The following is a 22,060-nucleotide window of genomic DNA, read 5'->3' as shown; positions in this document are numbered from 1 at the left end:
GCCTGAGTTAACTCAGCAGTGAAGGCTCTTCCTCTGTCAGTGATGAGGACCTCTGGTTGTCCAAGACGCAGGACGATGTCTTTAACGAACAACTTCGCCACATTGGTGGCCCTGCCCCTAAATATCAGACCCTTGTTTTGACATGGTGGGGGAGGTAGTTGATGACGACAACGATCCGTTGATTCCGTCAAGTCGACGTAGGAAACAGTACTCGTAAGTTCATACCGATTTGCTTGAACGGTCGATGTCGCGGTTCGATCAGTAAAGTAGCCTGCTGGTCTGGTCAGCCGTGTCTTTGGTTATCGACAATCTCGGCATGTCCTGACGTAAGGAGTGACATAGGCGGTACGTCATGGCCAGTAGTATTTTTCCTGTATTCTGGTGAGCATACGGGAAACACCGATGGGTCCAGTCATCTATTGTCGTGTAGGGCCTGGAGGACTTCTGTTCTCAGTACTGAGGAGACCTTCAGAAGATGTTTAGCTTGAAGGAGTGACAAGTTTTTCGTTAAGAGAACTCTGTCTTGCGGTAAGAAAGGTGCCAGTACTCTCTTGAATACCTTTGGAACAGTCACGCTGTTACCCTCAAGGAACAATCCCCGCCGCGGTGGTCTAGTGGCTAAGGTACTCGGCTGCTGACCCGCAGGTCGCGGGTTAGATTCCCGGCTGCGGCGGCTGCATTTCCGATGGAGGCGGAAATGTTGTAGGCCCGTGTGCTCAGATTTGGGTGCACGTTAAAGAACCCCAGGTGGTCGAAATTTCCGGAGCCCTCCACTACGGCGTCTCTCATAATCATATGGTGGTTTTGGGACGTTAAACTCCACAAATCAATCAATCTATCAATCAATCAACCCTCAAGGAACAAGGCTCTTGAGTTTTGAGTCAAGTTGTTGTTGCTCGGTAAAGTCATCGGCACTCATGATTTCCGAGAAGCAGTCATCATTTGGGTCGTCTGGCAGAGGTGTTTCGAAGAGGGCACGAGACAGGCGGTTGGCATGAGAGTGTATTCTTCTTCACTGCTAAACAACGGTAACGTTGAATTTCTGAAGTCTGAGGCTCCACCGTGTGAGGCGACCCGAAGGGTCTTTCAAGTTAGCTAGCTAACACAAGGCGTGGTGGTCACTTATTTCATTGAAGGGCCTGTCGTATAGGTAGGAATGGAACTTTGATGCAGCCTATAGGAAGGCAAGGCACCCATTTTCTGTTGTAGAATAGTTGGCATCTGCCTTTGAGAGTGACCGGCTGGCATAACTGATGACTGTTTCGAGTCAATCAGTTGTCTGCACAAGAACCGCTCTGTGCCCTGCACTGACTGCGTTGGTGTGTATTTCTGTCTCAGTGGACTCATCGTATTGCGCGAGTAATGGAGGTGTCTGCAGGCGTCGTTTTTTCAAATGCTTCCTCCTGTGGTGTTACCAACTTTAACTCCACGTCGGTCCTGGTAACGTTAGTGAGCGGTTTGGCAGTGCGGGCGAAGTTTTTGACGAACCGCCTGTACTAGGCGCAAAGGCAAAAAATGGGCGAACGGCCTTCTTGTCGGTGGACAGCGAAATGTCGGCAATGGCGGCTGTTTTCCGCTGATTGGGACGTATTCGAGACTTGTTAATCCCAAGTCCCAGGAACAGGAACTTCTCGTACGCAAATCTGCACTTTTTTTCAGGGTTAGCCTGGAGGTCTTGATAGCTTGAAATACAGCTTCAAGGCGCCGGAGCTGCTCGTCGAAGCTCGAGGAAAACACGAAAACGACGTCTAAGCAGGCGAAGGAAGCCTGGCACTTCAATCCTGCCAGTATCACATCCATCACACGTTTAAAAGTCGCGAGCGCTAAGCAAAGACTGTACACAATGACCTGAACTCGAAGAGGTTCTCTGGTGTTATAAACGCAGTCTTCTCGCCGTCTCTCTCATTGACTTCGATCTGCCAATAGCCAGTCTTGAGGTCCATAGACGCAAAGTGCTTAGCGTTGTGAGGTTCATCCAGGGTGTCGTCCATGCATAAAGAGGATACATGCCCTACTTTGTTTAGGCGAAAATAGTCGACGCAGAAACGTCTGCTTCTATCCTTCTTCTTCACCAACACCAAAGAAGACGCTGAGGAACTCGACACCTAGATTATGTCGTTGCGTAGCATTTCATCAATTTCCTTTCCTACGCGGTTTTTCGTTCTCGGTTCGAAACTTGATAAGGGCTCTCGCGGGTTCATCGTGCACTTTATTCTGTTATGACACGATATTTAACGACTGGGGTCATCCAAATTATTGACGACGACGAGAAGCAGTTCTAGAATTGCAGGAGAGGAGTTTTGATTTGGGCTTCCTTGGGCTTCGGAAGGCTCGGGTTGACGTCGAAATTGAATTGTGAACATCGACACGTCGAGGCAGGTTTGGAAGTGCCGGAGGGTGTGAAAAAAACGATGTCACCAACAAACTCTTCTATGTCGGCAATCGTCGTACCAACGTGGATCTGCCCGTTTCCATGGCTAAAGTTTGTCACCATTACCTTCGCTCTGCCGTGACTCGTGTGGTGATGCTTCTCGCAATACAAATCTGACACTCAAGGAACAGGTGCATGTTGCTTTCGATGACGCCTTCAAAGTCTGTAAGTGTTTCGGTGTCAACGGAGACGATGACGCTTGAGCAAGGCATAATGGTGACTTCGTTTTCCAACACAGTCAATGCGCAATTCTTTGGTGTTGTGGGGGTCGGCAGCGTGTTTTCTGAGGCTATTTTTATTGATTCAGACCTCAGGTCTATGGCACAGCCATATTAACATATGAAGTCATGCCGACTATAAGGCTCCTATTACAAACCTCGCTGTACAAGTCCACTGGATATTTTATTACAAAGCATTAGAAAACTCGCTGGATAAGTCCGGGTATTGATGGTGACTCTTGCTGGGCAGACTCCTATGGGCGTTAATAAATAACTCCAGCTATCCGAATTTTCGGGTCTTTCTATGTAGCCTTCACTTCTTTCAACGTTGTCGCATAAGGCCCACTGACGACGAAAAAAATTTGCTCTAGTGTCGCAGAGGGCAGCGACGTTGTGGCCATCGAATTGTACGTCAAAGTACTATTCGATTTGATCGCGGGACTTGATCCCGCGATCAAATCCCGGCTGTGGCGGCTACATTTCCGATGGAGGCGGAGATGTTGTAGGACCGTGTACTCAGATTTGGGTGCACGTTAAAGAACCCCAGGTGGTCAAAATTTCTCGAGCCCTCCACTACGGCGTCTCATAATCATATGGTGATTTTGGGATGTTAAACCCCCCAAATCAATCAATTCATCATTACGTGATGCTTATAAAACTAGATAGCAAGCACTGCAACCACAATTGACGTTTCGCAATCATAACACCTGAATAGAGTGTATTTTTTTCCAAAGCAGTGTTGAGACCTGGCAGGCTCTGTGGTAGAATATATGGTTTTTACGCAGAATGCTTCGTTTTCATACCTGCGCGTTTGGGCCACCGAATTGGTAGAGACAGTTTGACGACGTACGAGACGCACTGGTTTCCGATGTTACCAGAGCGTCTTATTCAACGAACCATCTCACCCTCCTATACTAGCCCCGCCGCAGTGGTCTAGTGGCTAAGATACTCGGCTGCTTAACCGCAGGTCGTGGGATCGAATTCCGGCTGCGGCAGCTGCATTTTCGATGAAGGCAAAAATGCTGTATGCCTGTGTGCTCAAATTTTGGTGCATGTTAAAGAACCACAGAACGTCGAAATTTCCAGAGCCCTCTACTACGTCGTCTTCCGTAATCATATGGTGATTTTGGGGCGTTAAACCCCACATATCAATCAATCGCCCTCCTATACTAGTTTTGGCTTACCTAAGTCAAGGGGCCGATCACGAGTGCACCCAGACGTAGGCGGCTAGATAGATAGATAGAGGCCGAAAGCGCTAGCAGTATGCAAAGAAATGTTTCTTATTGATACTCATTATACTGCCCAATCGCAGTAAAAGCACCACTGACATCGGACTCCATAGTTATAAATAACATCAGCTGGGGTTTCACGTCCCAAAAAGATGATAGCATCATGAGACACGCCTTGTTCGAAGGCTCCGAATATTTCGAACATTTGGTGTTCTCTAACGTACACTGATATCGCACAGTACACGGGCCTCTGTGTATTTCGCCCCCATTAAACTTTCACCGCTGTGGGTGGGCTTGAACCTGCGACCTTCGTATCGGCAGCCGAGCACACTAACCTCTGCTTCGTCGCGGCGGATACATTTCAGCTGAAGCAAAATGTAAAAAAACGCCTAAGTGCTCATTTGCGGCACATGTGGTGAATATCACGTCTGTAGCCATTCACACTGGCATACCTCATAATTATGTTTTGGTTTTGTCACGTGAAACCTCAAGAATTAAGATAAATATAAGCCTGTTTATTTTTGTTCCTTTGTTATTCTAATAATTGTTTCATTAAAATGTTTTCCAGAGGCATATTGAACGGGAGGATGCAGCGAAGCATTCTGCAACGAATGGTTACTCAATAGCATCGAATGACTTTGGCGGGCTAGGAACATTGCGCACCTCTACCCATTGCGGTGGCACCACGGAGACTAGACAACATGCTCCTATGGCACCCAAACCTGATGGCGCACTCAGCTGGATGATCGTTGCACTTTGCTTCCTGGTCAATATGATGTCAGCAAGCTTCTACCGCTGCCTCGGGCTCTTCTACAGTGCCATAATGTCGACCTTGGGAGTTTCTCGGGCTGAGGCGTCACTGCCTCTGTCTGCCTACACAGGCTTCAAGTTGTTGTCTGGTAAGAACCCATGTATACTTAGTTGGGGGTGCTTTTTGCTTTATAGTCTGTCAGGGGTACTCTTGGCACTAATTTTATCAGGCCTTGGTGACAGTGATAAATGCTGTTTGTGTAAACCATGGCTTCCTCGTGTTAGCTTTGTCCAAGTATGGTAGCGCTAGAGGGCAGAGCTGGAGGAGCATAACTCTCAAGCATAGCAAGTTCACAAAGTGCGCAAATACTGCGTCAAGTTTGGAAACACAGTATATGCATACGTCTTCCCATAAATTGAACTTACTAGGGTATACCTTGACCTCATTCGCTATCAATATTTAATTCATTAGTAGCCAGAAGAAGCTACCCTTAATTTGTAAACTAATTTCGTCTAGAACGGTGCCTTTTTTGAGGCTTCATGTACAGCAAATTACAACCTTTTAGTCTCCCACATTTTTTTTTGCCAGTGTGCTGAGCGTGCAATTGAGAAAACAAAATCGCTTTGTAGCTTCTCCTCACTCTGTGTCTGGGTGGCGTCGCACTGCTTATCTTGGTGTTTGTACTCAGCCACGAAGAAGACTTTCAAGAAAAATGCTATCTTTGGATTCACTAGTTTTTATCTCACACCAATAGCTCATTGGTAAGTAGGTTGCACGTTAACCGTGTCATGCCGATATGGAGCCGTCAGAATTCTCTCCGGAGGGCCTCTCGGGGGTTGACGGCAGCCCGATAGGCCAAACAGCACGATTTCAAGAAAGTTCCAGAAAATTTTGATGGTGACGTTTATACAACACATGTACACAACGCCAAATTTTAGCGTAGTCGGTATAAAGCGCTTTCATACTCTGAATATTACGCTATGTATCCGTAGTGTGAGTGTGATGCTATAGCCTATTTTCCAGTGCATTGTCGCGTTCTTATCTTTACAAAGTTTGTTATCAACTTGGAGCTGTGTCCAGTCTTTAAGGCTTGTTTGAGCGCTTGTTGGAATTTCATTTCTGTGTTTAAAATCAGTGCCAAAGTTTTGAAAGTTATGACAGTGACGACAATCGCCTTAATAAAGTGTGGTCACCATGGTAAAAACAGGGAACCCTTGTTCACTGTTTCTACCATGGTGCCCTTGTTCCAGGAGCGCATTTTTGTAGTACGTCCTACGGAGAGAGCCGGACTTTTTGTATTCCAGTACAATCGTAGGTATTAAGGCCAAGTGACAATGTCCCGAAAATAAAGCCTAGGAGAACAGCCGGCGTAACATGTCACACATTTGCCATGTTATAAAGAACAGATGCTAGGTGCACGATGTAATAAGGTTTGATGCACCCGCATCAAACTGTTTTGCGAGCTCCATCACTCGTCGTTCGCTGAGGGGAGAGTTGCAATGTTCGTAGTCGCTGAGAAGCGCAGGTTCGAGCGCCTGGCGCTCGCGTTGGTCTTCGCTAGAGCTTCTGAGTCCTGCCACTGGCTGGCATTGGCGTATGCATGCCAGAGTTGAGTGCAATGTGGCGGACACCCACTAGTCACCTAAGAAGGGGTTGGGGTGCAAAATCTGTTCTACACATTGACTTAACGGGAGGGGCACACTTCAACGAATCTTCATTCTTTTCCCCCTCCTGAAGCGGAACGCTTAAGCTGGCTGGAGAACAGATATGGTTTTCATTTTGGCTTCCCGTCTCTAAACGAGCTCCGTTCCCTGCACATAATCCAACATAATGTATGAATTGGATATCGTGGTCACTTCCTCGGGCACAGTCTGAGGTGGTTGCTGGCCCAGGGTTCTCCTTCAAGGCTTGCTAACCCACATCCAATAAATAAATGCAAGGGAAGACCAAGCCCACACCGCTCTTCGGTGACTAGAAGGTGTCTCATCTAGGCATGCCTATGAGCACACGTAATCGTAACCTGCAAGTCGGATTGCGAGTTTATATATTAGTGCAAATATGATGTTGAAATTATTCAGTAAGTGCGCCAACGTGGTGTCGGTTGTCTTTATTTTAAGTAAATGCTAATGTAAAACTGTGCCTTATGAATGAATTAGTATGAATGAGTTCTTGATACTTCTTGGTGACAATGACGTTTATTAGTGCTAAGTGCATTAAGTCACTTTTCTTTCAAGAATATCCCGTAAATTGTGGCTCTCTGAATACTCACAGAAAATATTTTTTAATTCGGGTATCTACGCAGTAGTGGTGTGAGGACTGAAGAATCAGTGGAGCTGGTGGTATTCCCTTCCTGATTTTCCTTTGCCTCATCCTCCATCCTCCAACTCCCTTGGTACACTGAACTACAAAAGCGTAGCCAGAAGTTTTTTTGGGGGGGGGAGGGGGAAGTTAACCCATAGTTTATCTATGTTTGTGCGTGAGTTTGCATACGCAAGCAAACTTCAAAAACTTGGGGAGTTTAGAGAATTGGAATGGTTCGCATAAATGATTGTACTCGTTATTAAAGCTTACCCGATGTCGGTGGTGAATAATCAGCCAGATTTTTTGTGCAATACAAGAAAACTGGAAAGCAGTTGGGGCACTGATATACGCGCAAAAGCTGCATTGGATAGATCTAGTATCGGAGGATAACACGGCTTAAGATTTAAAAAATTAACTGACAAGATAATAGGAATAGTGGATTGTGCATTGAATTTTCGCGAACAGACGCGACCATTGCAGCACCTGGCAGAGTAGGCCTCAACTATGTTCTTGTTTTTACACTGCCTACGAGATTCTGTTTGGCAGCTCGCGAAACACAAGGTCAAGGCGAGGAATTATGTGTGCATCGTTCGGCCGGTGTCATGTGTATGGGGAAGCTATCACATATATATAGGTCGTAATTGGTCGTGTTGGTGTAGCGAAGGCCGGATTGCAGCAGGTGACGGAAGCGTTTTGACTTAACCCTTGACTTAGGCCCGTATTCACAAACGCTCCTCCACTCAACCCTTCACTCGAAACGCTCCTTAAGTGGCGTTTTCCCATTCACAAACCGCCCTTCACTTGAAACGCTTCCTTCACTTAAAAAAATCTTGAGCGTTTCCTCGAGATTGTCAAGGAAGCGATCGAGCTACCTTGAATCGTCCCTCGAGTGAAATATTTGCGCCAGCATCGCGTCCATGGCGGAGCCCGTCTCACTTTGACGGCGTTTCTCGATCAAGTAGGCTGCCACCGCCGCGTTCTTTCGACAATGACGGTGCGCGTCTACTACGGAGCTGTCTTCGAACGGTTCAGCAACGGCTACTGTGGCGCCGGGACAAGCGGGCGTGGTGTCAAAAGGAGCACTCCCCAGTGCCATGATGTGTCGCGTTCCGTGCATGAGCCAGTGGATTACCTGCCTTCAGGTGTGTGTATACTCTTCGTGCGAGTGCTCCATGACTTACTGCGGATTCCAGTGCTTTGAAGTGTTTTGATGAAGCTCGCACACCACATCAGTTCAAGCGTGGTGCGAAAGCTTGACAAGCAAGCGGCGTAGCGAACTTTTGATGCGCTGGGTTCACCGTACTTTAGAGTGGCTTCCTCTCCGGTGAACCTTTGCTACCCGGGCCGAAATTTACGACGAAGCACACCTCCATTAGACGACCATCTGTACCAAAGAGAAGGTAAGTTCTCCTGTGTTTTTTTTTAATTTTTTTCCTGCTTCGGTCAGATTACTATTAAGGACAGTTTAAGAAAAGCACAACACAATACATTGGGCGCAATAAGTGTACTGCTGTAGCTACTACGCGTGAAACATAGCTTCTTTATGCAGTGTCTATGCAGCTCACAATACCAATGAACAACCAAGTACACATTTAGGGGATCAAGCAGATGATCATGCTCTGTGAAACCTGCATGTACGCAAAAGTGCGTCGAGTGTCATATGAAAACGCAAACATATGAAATATATATACATCAAATACATAATGAGATTGTTTTTTTTAAATTTAACCCCATTCCCAACCCCCGAAAAAGAATTGCTGGCTATGGCACTGATTCGTGCAATTCGATAATGAAATTATATACCCATATGCCTGGTCAGCTGCCCAAGTGCCTGAGCCAAACATGTGTCCAAATAGTCAAAGCTCAATACTTCAACCATGTCTGTTTTTGAACGCGAGACATACTAATGAATGTGTACACAGCTAGAATTAAAGAAAAATGCGGCTTTTGTATCCAAGCTATTACGTTTTCCTAATAATATTTCTTGCCTCTTTTGTGCAGGGGACCAGCTGCCGACAGAAGAACACAGAGAAAAGGCCTCCTAGAATCTGCCGTATTATCAATGCATTGCAGAGTTTGCACGACTGTATACAAAAGCATAAAAACAGCAGTGAATGCGTGCAGCTACACTGCATTAGGCGCGCTATGGTGTCTACTTCCTCAATCTTATTTATGATGTCCTCCGAGCTCGTACTGTATCTTTACAGTGTGAAGGTTGCGTATGTTTTATTGATGAACACTTTTCAATTGCATTCTTATGTTTGCCACGTTGCTCCTCATCAGCCACGTGTAATAAAGGTCCATTTGCCATTTCCAACTTCTGTTTTGTTCATTTATCAATACGTAATTATCGTTGTGTTTGTCTTTTCATGATGAGACAGGACTGCAAAAACCACTTCTCCGATTCTACAGGAAAGCAGTTCTAGGAAAATTAAACTTGTTTTATATAAAGCAGCACCACTCCTCTTACACGGAACTGAGATGGCATGGTTCTAACTAGTAGACTTGCTAATGATGCAGCAATAGCGGATATTTTATTTACAGGGTTCTGAGCAGATGTATCCGCGATGACTGCAATACTCTTGAGCATTTTTCACCGCTTTGTTGCACTGGTCTTCAATAAATCAGCAGAATAATATACGCTGCCCTTGACGACACTTTCTCGAAGGTTGAGAGAACCCACAAGATAGTTTTTAAAACATAACAGCGCCAAAAGTCAGACGCGGCTTCAATTTTATGATTTCCAAAAAAATGAAACATCCCCTATAATTTATGTTGTGACGGGGCTTTGGAATGCAGCACAGACACCACGATACTTTTCAACAGGTATTTCCAGTAGTTACATTGCAAATAAAATCCAAAACATTAGTGCGAAGGTCATTCAGGCATAACGATTGTGCTTCTGAGCATGCAGATGAAGGAGACGGGAAAAAAATTTAAGACGTTGCCGCTCTGTGAACTTGGAGACGGAAGCTACACAAATTTAAAGGTTACTACTATATATGCGAATCTGTCAAATTAGACGCATCCACAAATGCAGGGCAAATAGAAAAACAATGCGAAAACAATAACTTATTCCTTGGAAGTTTAAAATATTAAAGTTGACACACACACACACCAGTCCCTGTTAACCGACTATATATGTTACTAAATGAAGAAAACAACTTTAAAATGTATTTTTCGCCAATAGTAAAAAAAAGGCACACGATCGCTTTTCTTAACTTGCGTAGCAGTCTAATTCAAACGCTCAGCCACGAGTATAACATGCCTAGTTTTTAACGCTACCCTGGTATAACCTTGATTATCAGTTGCGAGCAATGTCTTTCAAATTCTCTATTATACGCAGAGGAACAACTACGAAAGCGCCACGGTGAAATTCGCAGTAAATGAGAAAAATAAACATTGCACAGGCCCCTGAAATTAGGAACTGTGCACGTACTTTTGTAGTGAGAATGAATTTACATACGAGTAATCCTTATACATAATGCGGTGGTGAATGCTAAAAGCACGCCATCAAACTGAGATATATAGTAAAAAATACTCATTCCACCGCGTTATACATTCGGTGGCTACATTAGTGATCAGAAGGCTCTCAGTAAATCGAAAGTAAACAAAGCAACAAACCATCTATTGCACTTCCTGTCATCACTCACGTAGTTCGTTAGTCGCCCCGGCGAAAGCAGGCTCTCAAACGACACACACGCAAACACTACCGTAAATATAAACTGCAATTAATAGACGCATACAAGACAATATAAACTAAGCAGGTAGACACGTTCAGCAGCAGACGAAATGCCATCAGCTGTTCGTTCAGCTGCCTGGGTTCAGCTGTTGCCAGACTTGAAGGGGGGTTTCGCTAGCTCTATCAGCACAAGGCGCATGGAAACAACACTACCACTCTAAATGCACGTATTTTGCTGTAATGTCAATTTAGAAAAAAGAATAATTAGAAAAGGCGTTCTCCTAATGTACATAGATAGGCAATTCTTAGCCACAATTGCGAATACTCTCGTTTTCAGGCGCTTTTCTCGGCGCATGCAGTTCTCTCAAGTGAAGGGAGCATTTCCAAGACCTCCCTTGGCGAAGGAAGTGTGGAGGAGCATTCAAGAAACGCAGCCGCCCCTTGAGTGGAGGAGCACGCTTCACCTTGACTTCGTCAAGTCGAGGGGAGCCCTTGAGTGAAGGAGCGTTTGTGAATACGGGCCTTAACCCTTGGCATTACAAGAAGAAAGCAGTATCGTGACACGTAACATTTAGTGGCAGATGTTACTGGTTTCACGCTGAAATGAGCGTTGGTGTAAAGCCCCGTAAGCACGACTTCCTCCTCCTTAGTATAATCAAGGGGGAGAGAGCAGGCCCAGAGTGGCATAACAGTGCGGCTACCCCACAGTAGAAATCGTTTACGGGTTTCGAGTGTCCTAAAGAGCAAGCAGAATGAATTTTGTGCTTGTTGTTAGCACTATTGGGAGAGCTCGCTACATGAATTTGTATCCAGTGTGCTTTAGTAAGTCACTGTTTTAAGATTCGTGGTGTGTATTGCCTAGCAGATACCCATCGTCTTATGAGCTTTTTGGAACTACTGATTAGCAGCTAAAAATCTTTGAGTACATCTAGTGGTCGCACATATAATACAAATATACACAAAAAGGTTATGAATGAAGGGTGTGTATGTGCAAAAAAAAGAATCGGTTCATGGAACATATCAGGCCACATGAACGCCTAAGTGTGAGCGATCCCATCGCAGAGCTAAGTTAAAAATTAGTGCCACCTTCAGATTGTTTTTCTTTTTTGATGCACTGACAATAATAAACGTGCCTTGGGAGATCAGTGCTGTTTGCGCCTTTTCTTAGTTTTTCCTACGTGGGTGCTGAGCAACATTGACTCTGTTAAGCTAACTACCTCAATGCCTAAGCGGCGAACAAAAACTAGACGAGAGAGGACACAAGTTCTATTGGGCCAAAACCCCACATATCGAAGACACATGTTCTATATCAGCATCTTTGGGACAACTAGACAGGGTTGAACGTTTCTAAAATACTGGTATCACAACATAAACAGCTCTCGGTGCAGTTTTATCTGAATGATCGAAGTAGTACTTTAATAACTTGCTCATATGCATTCGTTTGCCTGACACATTGCCAGTCAAGTTCAAATAATATGCTTACTATGCAGAGACCTTGCCCCAGCAAGTTGGCGCAATGAGCGCGCGTAGCAGCATCGTCATGACGTGGCAGTGTGCGCTCTCATCTCTCAAGTGCACTTTTCCCGCGAAGAGCAGAGGGTGAACGCTCACTCACGCACCCTTTCTCTCGGTAGGGAGGATCGTACGTCTTAGCTGACCTTCGGCTTTTACGGGAACGATTCTGTTTTAGTTACCGGGCACACAAAGGTCATTGTTACCGTTGCACAGTCTCCGTTTGCGAAAATAGCACGTTTTTCAGACATAGCGAAGTAACAACTGAGACGCTTATTTGCGTTTATCTGTACTTGAGAGTACGTTTCGTGCGTCATTTAGACGTGAGAAATGTGAGCACATTTCAATCTGATAGCCATTCTGCGCGTGACCTTCCAATTTGTTGCTATTAGGTTCATGGCTTCACCTTTGTGGCAAAGCTGCAAGTTTTTATTTACTATGTTTGAGAAGTGCTTCTTACAAAAGGTAGCTTTTTAGCGGCTATATAGACAAAGTTGAGGGTAATGCACTGATGTGTAGCACATTCAAGTAGATATAGTGAAAAAATAACAATATCACAAACAATTTAGGTAATGTGAACCCTCTAATAAAAAAAGCAAATACAAAGCGCAGAGAAGAGCTGCCTTTTCTATGTGCTTGTCCTGACCTCTTCACTTTGCCTATTTTCCTCTGTGCAGCTCTGCACACAAAAATAAATACAACTGGATAAACTGCAGGTCATCTAACAATTTATCTTTTCCCCTGCAAGGCCTGTTCTCCGGTGTCCTGATTCAGTCCTGCGGAGTACGGTGGGCTGCCACCATCGGGGCCAGTCTGCTCACCACGGGTTTGTCGGTGTCTTTTTTTGCCGAAGGAGTGTCCTTCCTTGTCTTCTCTTCCGGGTTTTTAGCTGGTGAGTATGCCTTGCATTGGCAGCTCGTTACAATAACCAAACTCGGTTCATTCATCATAAACTACATCCGTGAAGCATCAGACTCTGCGACAGAAAAATTCACAAAAATGCAAAGCATTGATGAATGATCGAGACCGTGAAACTTTAGCAGTACCACAGGTGACAGAAAAGTAAGCGCACATAGTTTATCGACATTGAGAATTACCAAGTAAAGCTTCATGACCCTTTATCTTCAACATCTCATCCCAATATACTGTGCGCTAAAGCTCAGATATTGTTACACAACTTCGTCATTTCCTGATGAAGTATAAATTTTCTCAATTTGTCACCTACTCTATGGTGGGATACCTACTGCCGTTCCCAGTTATTCATATGCTTTCATGCTGGATCGTCATGTGAGCTCTAGCTTGTTCTCCTCGTGTAGAGTGCAAGAGATGACCAATTTCTAAACAGTAGAGTTTACCTACAGGCGGAAACAAAGAATGCTTGTTCTGACGTCAGTGTAAAATTCGTGTGGTCATAATGATTATAGAAAGAAAGAATTGAAAGACTGAACAGGTGTTAAACTCTGCACAATTAGGCGTTGCGTAAATTGTGACACTTTAATGCGCTGAAGAGTGCTGAGCTGCAACCCCTAGAAATTTTCACGCTTTGAACAAGTATATTTGCACTCGTACATGCATATAGAAGTGTCGCAACCCTCGTGCCTCTCCTCTCCCGCCTTACGAAAAAACTTTCTCCTGCACCTTTTTATAGGTGTGTTGTTTTACATGCGAGGCATCTGTTAGCCCACTAAAGGCATTTCGAGCGTTTTGTCTTTCTAACTTTCTTACTTTCTTTATATCTTCCTTTCTTTCTTTCTTTCTTTTTTCTTTCTTTCTTTTTTATGTTTATTTCTTCCTTTCTTTCGTTTTCTTTTTCTTTTTTTCTTTGTTGTCTCTTTCTTTTTTTTCTATCTATTCATCTATCTATCACGTTTTAGCGACGTTGTTCTGAGAGCTCTCGTGGTGACCTCCTAAACTTGGTATCAACCGGAACTTTGACAGAAGAATATGAGGGTATGAAGGACATCACTGCGTGGCCATGACTTCAACAACGGCACAAAACCTATCGCTCTGTCACATGTGGTACTTACCTGTACACTACGGGCCATCGTATGAGGGTACGCCCCCTCCTGATTCCTAGTTTCTTATCTCCCCACGAGCGGCGTGAACAAACATTCATAAACTAAGTGTGAATATAAGGGTTCATTTCCTTTGTTAGACATAACATTAACAATATCTAAGAGACAATGATGCCGCGTAATGTGTAGGAGATATTACTAGAAGTGGTTGTAATGCCAGAGTGAATAAATAAAAGTGAACTAAAATATAACTCTCTTCCGGCAGAGACCAAACCTGTGACTTTCAACTAACGCGTCCCATGTTCTGCTATTGAGCTGTGGCGGTGGTCATCCCTCCGTCCACTTTGCGGAGTATATACATGTTGATTTAAACGTGGCAGCAGCAGTGCAGGCAGTAGCCATTGCAGTTATTGTTGAACACTGTTTCCTCTGCTGGCGCCACGTAGCACGTGATGTCATTATGAGCTGGCAGCTGACTAGTAATCCCTCGCATTCTATTCGGAGGCATCAAGATTGCTACAACAAGACCCTGACAATAAAAAGGTGTAAATTTACAGGCTCGTTTTGAATGTTCGATTCAATATATTAATGAGAACTAACAGACAACAATGCAAAAACAATACGGGGCCGTTATTGAAAGCTGTTATAATGGAAGTGTGAAGAAAGAAAACTAGATAAGAAGATAACTTTCCACCAGCACGGACCGAACAAACGTAGGTAACATAAATGAGAGAAGGTCAAGAAAAAACGGCGTCAGTCGCTTTCACCTGATGAATACAAAGTGTAAGAGTCAGTGTTCCGGCAGGAATCTAACCAAGGTATTCGACATGACAATCAAGTATTCTTGAAGGTCGGAATCAAGTATTCTTGAAGGTCTATCAAGCCACATCAGACACAGAAATTACGTTAAAAATATCATATCCACAATACTCATGTCAGTTGTGGATAAAGTGCTGGGTATCTTATTTTGTAGCACGGCAACGAACACCGCTTATGTACTCATGTGATGGAGACGTCCCGTCAGTTTAGGGTTAATTGTTTTTTTCAGTTTCGGCTACACTTTGACACCATCGCTAGTCGGGTAAACATTACATATACACTTTGATGACTTAGCAAGCGGAATTCCAGAGTTGCTCGATTCCGGAAAAATACTTTAAAAATTCAACGTATGATGCACAGAGCAGCCCGCGGGAAATGTGAATGGCACCGCATCGTGCGCTTTATTTTAACAAAACTGACGTCTGTACTCACACATGAGTGCCAACGTTACGTTAGACGATAAACTCCCCTTTAAATACTACTTGGCAAGCCTGGTAAGCACACGATGTGCACACAACTGTTTTCTTAAAAAAAAGTCACAGCATATTTATGGATTGCTCGATATGAGCGGCGTTCGTCAGTCCGTCCTCACTTCAGTCCTTACAGTCGTTTTTGCTTCCGTCTCTTGTGTGACTATCTGTGCGTCCGTGCGTTTGTCTCATCTATGCGTGCACCCATCCGTCCTTCGGTGCGACCGTGCGTTCGTTTGTATGTCCGTCAGTCCATGCTTTCATTCATGTGTTCCTCCCTGCGTCGTCCGTGTGCCCGCCTGTTCGTGCGTCCTTCCGTGCATACGTCTGTGCATACGTCCGAGCGCCCGTCCGTCCATCTAATGAACACTCCATGTACCACCATTTCGTATCTTTTCGTCAAATATTAGTCATATAAAAATACCGCCATCCAGCGGATATTTCAAGTACTAAACAAGACGTGACTCCTACTACTACAACAGCAACTACTACTACTACTAGTACTACTACTACAACTACTACTACTACTACTACTACTGCTGCTGCTACTACTGCTACTACTGCTACTACTACTACTACAGCATGCATTGCGGACGTGCGACCCACGGCTTGAGAAGCTTTGCCCCAAAAAAAACACGTAGCTATTTTCTCCGTTTACAAAACTACTCGCTGAGGGCTTCACATGAATCCAACTTGATAATGTGTGTGTTGTGCGGAATTTTTTTTATCTGCTGAGTAGAACTGGAGAATGCAATGGGAAGTCTCATACAGATAATCTAGAGATGGAAGCATGAACACGGTGTGTTGCAGCACTGTTATCGTATTGAGTAGCAGCAGTAGTGGTTCGGAGAAAGAAAGGAGAGGTGCTGATTTCAGCAGGCCACGAGAGAGCACGGCTACGCGCCTTGAGGAAGGGGGGAAAGGGGAGACGAAACAGGAGAAGGGCGCCGAAAAATTACCCCATCTCGCTATAAAAGGAGATGGTGTAATAGAAAGCGAAACAGCACATGCTACTCACCCTTGCCCTATTGTAACGTCTTTTTGAAAGTGAAGCACATTACACATCATCTCGAACTCTTGTTAGAGCATGCCACCGGGGTTCTATACCATGCCACGCTGGAGCACATGGCGCATTTCGCATCAGCAGAACCACGCTCCCCGACGCCGTCACATGATTGCTGATGGAGTGTAAAGGGGCAGAGGCCACATTCTCTTACACACCAACTTACGCAGGCCCGAACGCGCTATCGCGTGACAGTTGCTCTGACCAGGATACAGCGTGTTGGTTCATCTCGCGTCTGCAGAATCTTTTTCCCGATGCCATCACATGACTGCTGAGAGATTGTGAGGGGGAGATACCATCTCCTTTAACAACACCTACTTACGCAGGTCCGAACACACTATCACGTGCGAGTGCGTTCTGACTAGGATACAACGCGTCGGTCACACATGCGTCTGCATAGTCTTGTTTTACGATGCCATCACGTGATTGCACAGAGATTTCAAGGAGGAGAGGCCATGGCATCTCACCCAGCTAGGGAGCCTACATACGCCGCGCCTTCGTCGTTTAGGGTGGCGACAGCAGAGTCCAAGGTTGCCTAACGGTGGCTGTGGCGGCCGCCAAACTTGACGGGCCGCCATATTGGTCCCCTAGTGCCCGCCCGACCCAGGGAGCCGGCATGCGCCGCGCCTCCGTAGGCGCGGAACAGACTATCTCTAGAACGACATGCTTCGAAACGATCGTACGTGATTAGCGGTTATCGCCAAGAAGCTTTCCAAAAACTTCCTGCTGCTAGGAACAGTTAAGATCGCTGGATTATTCGTTTAATGCGGCATTCACGTTCTTGTCAAAAGCTTGCCAGTGCCTCCTTTGGAGGCACTAGCTGCATGTAGAAGCACGTAGAAGCGCGGAAATGGCCGCGGATTTTATGTCGCCTTGCTTCGCCGTCGTTCTTAACCCGGAAAGGTTCTGTGTTTAGGTAATTGCACGATGACGCCCGATTAGAGAGACGGTAATTTCATTTTTAGTTTTGGTTTTTGCCTTTTATATTATTTTAATTGTTTTGACACTATTACCCTTTTATTTATTATGCACTATTATTCAGTTACGCATTTTTGTGCAGATACAAGGCACTACATGTTATTAGGTTACCCCGCAAATGCTTTAGCATAGAAAATATCGGTGTGGTAGTAAAGTTTCTGATACAAGAAAAATGGCCCTCACAGACTAAACCACTGTTGCCCATAGAACCTCCCCAGCCTATGCTTGAGTCGTTCTGCCCGTACTGGGCACGTGCTCAATGTGTAATTTAACATGTTTACACACACTAACAAAAATATTGTTGAGGTGGCAACACAAAATATTACATCTATGGCTGAACATCCAAGTCATCATGCCTTGTAGCGTACTTTTATTACATGCATAAAGCAAGACAAAATTCACGTAAAATTATTTTATTGCACTGCTTGCGTGACATGCAGATGCCCCCTTCTTGAACAACAGGCGTACATGGGAAATACAACAAACACACAAAGTAAATGTGTCCGAGCTAATAAAGGCATCGAATTTTAAGAAGCACTTTATGTAGCAGGCTAATGCATGTAAAAGTGATATCACTCATTTGTGACTTTTTTTCCAATGGAGCTGTTGAAAAAAAACTGAACACACAGGCAACGAGCAAGATTAAAGCCCAGATGGGCTACACAGGTGGACAATGCTGATGAGACCAACGCAGAGATAACTAATGAAAGAGAAAGCAAGTAGAGAAGAATACGGCTTGCTACACTGATGACAGTGAAAAGAAAGCATTTTACACAACGACTGCATAAGTAGTACTTTGAGCACAAATACATACATGAACCAAAATATTGGGGAAATAAATCGATAAGAAAATCCCCCAAGCCCCACTGGGTTAATTTAAATTACCCCACTGAAAAAACATGACATTAGTCGAGAATAAAAACACGTCATGAGCAACTGGCACAATGGAGAGCAACGTCTCAAGAGAAAGGTGCAATGTGAATGAAGGCGCACCAGTGTTCCTGGTTTTGAATGCTTTTTTGGGCTCGTACTGAGATATTTTACCGCTATTTTGAACACACTATAATGTAAATTATACAAATAAGCATCAATTTTCCTTTATCATCATTGTACGGCAATGAAGTTGCATAGAGTCCTTAACAAAGGCAGTTCTAAATTATGATTGAACGTACCACCCAAGTCGTACAAGTGTCCTCACATAAAAAAAATAATCGCAGCTGCGTACGCTCTACGGTTCTAGCTGGCTGCTGAACTACTCCAAGTTTGCCGCAGCACAGGTTTTGCTTGCTGCCCCATTTACTCTGTGTTTATGCTGCTGCCTGAGGTAAATCTTTAGTCTTGTTTGGAGATATTTTTCGAGAAGTAGCTTCTCTACAGTAGGCTTGTGCAAACTGCAACATTCCAAGTGCATTTTTACAGACTTCTGCAGGGCACTTAGAATGCTTGAAAATGGTTTTTTCACCTTCATGACTTCACCCATTTCAGCAAAAGTTTTGAAGTTTTCTTCACAATCCATCAAAATTGTCATTACAGACATGCTTGGCTGGATGAGATTTCCGGCATTTTTTACGTATTCCTTCAACTGGATGAGGCTGCTGTATTTCCCAGGAGCACTGTCAGTCAGTACTGCTTTACAGCTTTTGCAGTTGTCTATAAACTTCAAGACGGACCTCAGAAGGAAACCACCGATGTACGCTACGATGTCGCACTCTGCTTCCGTCAGGCCAATCACAAACAAGTTCTCTAACTCCTCAGCCTGCTGAATGGGGTCTTCCTCTAGCTTTTTTATGCTTGGGTCAAGCAAGTCAGCCAGATGACTGCTGTCGTGAATGTTGTAGCTCGAAGTCTTAGGGGTATGTACAAACTGGCTGACACAAATGGCCTTCAGTGCACATTTAACCTTATACGCACTTGGAACTGGCTTCTTTAATCTCACAACTGAAAAAATGTTTTCTAGGCAATCTTGTATCAGCCTAGCAGTGAGGAGGTACAAGTACCCACGCCTCGCCAGGAGCTCCTCTGACAGGCGCAGCACAACAGTCGTCGACACCAAAAGACCGGCCTGCGATGGCTTCCAGTGTGCAGTTGCTCCCATGTTCATCCGAGTGAACGTAGCACATGCCAGCTGCAATGTCCCAACTGCTTCCTGGTGCTTTGCGCGGTCAAAATGACTTAAAGCAACGATGGGGTGTCGTGATGACATCAAAGTGTACCACTTAGTGACAAGGTCAAAAAACCAGGCAGTTGGTTCAGCTTCTGGCTTCAAGATTTTGAGCTTGGTTAGGTAGCGAATGGCAGGAGGTGCCTCACGAAACAACTGCACGGCGATGTTTACTTTCATTTTTGCGAAATGACCATCGCTGACATGAATGTCCGACAGCTTGTTAGCGATTTTGAGGTCATTTTTTATCATATTCGAGAACAGCCTCAACATGTTCAAGGCTAACAGTTTTTCCTGGGATGCAATGCTCCTCTGTCGTCTCCTTCCCCAGGGTAAAACTTCCTGAGCGGAGAAGCTGCCCACATATGTTTTTCAAAACGTGAGCAGGATCAGCCATGAAATACAGCTCCCTACCATCCAAGTGAGGGTGTAGTATAGAGCAGACAGTTTCCGAGTGCCTGTGGCTTGAAAACTCCAGCAGCTGCCACACTTTCCTGTTGGCACTTCCCATGTCACTTGTTACAACAAGAACTCTCAAGGACACCTCAAAACAAAGCGCAATAAATGAAATATAAGCTCCTTTAAAAGGCTTCCGTCAGTAGAACGACCAGTGAAGTGGTAAGCGATGACCTGTTTCCACCTCGTGTTTAGACCTCCAATCGTAAACACGAGAGCATGGTTTGCAACGTTGTCAGTTGACTCTGGAAGTGTCGTACCCCCAAAAAGGCAATCCAGAGAGCGGTCATGTTCAAACCCTTGACTAATTTCCATCTCATCCATAAAGAGGATGCAATCTTTCTCAATGTCCTCCATTGTTTCTGCCTTGCGCTTCAGAACACCCAGCACTTCAGTAAGTACACCAGACAGAAAGCGAATGTTTTGCATTCTTCGAATCAATTTCCGGTTAGATGGCAGTGGGTACGACAGAGACCTGAGCGATTCGAAGCCTGTTGCACCACATGCGTGCTTTATTTGGAGGGCTACGCGTAAAGTCTGAACTGACCACTTGCGAACCCTGCCTTTTGTTGTTAGAGCCTTCGTTTGATCTGCAGCAAGAAATGTCGATGATGTTAATGCGTTCAGTTCTTGCTGAACTAACCTTAGTTTCTTATTTAGACTACGTACTTTTGATCTCGTCTGCTCATGCAGTTTTACCAGGTTTTTCAAACTCCTGCTTAAGTCGGCGTTTTTTTCCGGAGCTCGGAATTTTCCCGATGCAACATCGACAATGTGGGAGTTGTGCTGCCTCCAAACATAAATGCAGCTGGCTGTGTTGACTGCTCTTGTGCAGGAGTGAGACCTGCATCATTTGCTACGGTGTTGGGAGGGAGCTGTTTTAGAATGGCTACGGATGCACCTGGAGTAGCGTTTGTGTCGCTTGCTAGATTGTTGGCAGACAGGTGTGGTGGAGAGGCTGCTACTGTCTCATGATGACACCGAAACTCACCAGCACTGTCTGCGTCATTGGCTGGCGGAACAAATGGCAGGGGCACACACACGGATGTACACTCGCACCTACACTCAGCAGCACTGTCTGCATCACATTCTAGATTATTTGTAGGCGATAGAGGAAATGAGACGGCTCCCAATGCGTGAGCAAGCCTGGACTCGGGATCACTGGTACTGATGCTTGCTGCCTTGTTGGTGGGCCAACGTGACAGCAAGTGGGCTTCTGGAGGATCACCTCTCGCGAATTCAGCAGTGTCATGAGGAAGAGCATCTGGCTGTAAAACGGCTGCTGAAACATGAGCACTCAACTGAACACCGTTCTCAAAACTCGTTATGTCGCAAGGATCCATAGGCAGCTGTGGAATGTCTCCAGATGGGCAAACACGTTTGGTGTTAGAAGAATTCGCAGGTTTCATGGCAGAAGTGCGCTTCTTCGGAGACTTCCGGTGTTTTGGAGCAGCTGGAAAAAATTAAACATACGAACATTACAACAATAACATGCTTTCCTATGCAATCTCACTCAGCCAACAGTTCCAATACTCCTTTTCGCTTTGCAGACTAAAAATTACAAGCAAAATGTTATCATGCACTTTCTTGCATGGTCTGCACCACACAAAGCATATTACTGTTCCTTATAGTTGTTCCGAGTAAAAAATAAGAGCGAAACACCACAGTGCAATTGAGGCAATGCATTTAGATGAGTTTGTCTTTTCTCTGAATGACCCAAACAAGATTCACAAATTCAAAGGAAAATTAAATTTGTGTCCATATTACGGCTTGATATAACGAGTTCAGATATGTTCTTACCACGATAGGGAAAGAGAGTTGGGACAGCATCCGGCCTCAGCTTTTTCAGTCCATCTTGTCGGTGCTGCTCAAAACTTGAATCTTCAAAATGTGCCTAGAATAAAAAAAAGTCAATCTTAACAATATTTGAAAACCACATAATGCATTTGAATTACTCGCTAGCGAGGCAGAATG

The 22,060-nt window shown here is 44.8% G+C and overlaps 1 pseudogene; it reads right to left on the bottom strand.

Annotated features, from left to right (window-relative positions):
- Window positions 1-18,502: 18,502 nt before the first annotated feature.
- LOC142803018 (uncharacterized) lies at window positions 18,503-21,495 on the bottom strand (annotated as a pseudogene).
- Between the last annotated feature and the right edge of the window lie 565 nt (window positions 21,496-22,060).

This window comes from Rhipicephalus microplus, chromosome 3 (genome assembly GCF_043290135.1).
Source record: "Rhipicephalus microplus isolate Deutch F79 chromosome 3, USDA_Rmic, whole genome shotgun sequence".
NCBI classification, from domain to species: domain Eukaryota; kingdom Metazoa; phylum Arthropoda; class Arachnida; order Ixodida; family Ixodidae; genus Rhipicephalus; species Rhipicephalus microplus.
This window is presented reverse-complemented; position numbering and strand designations above follow the sequence as displayed.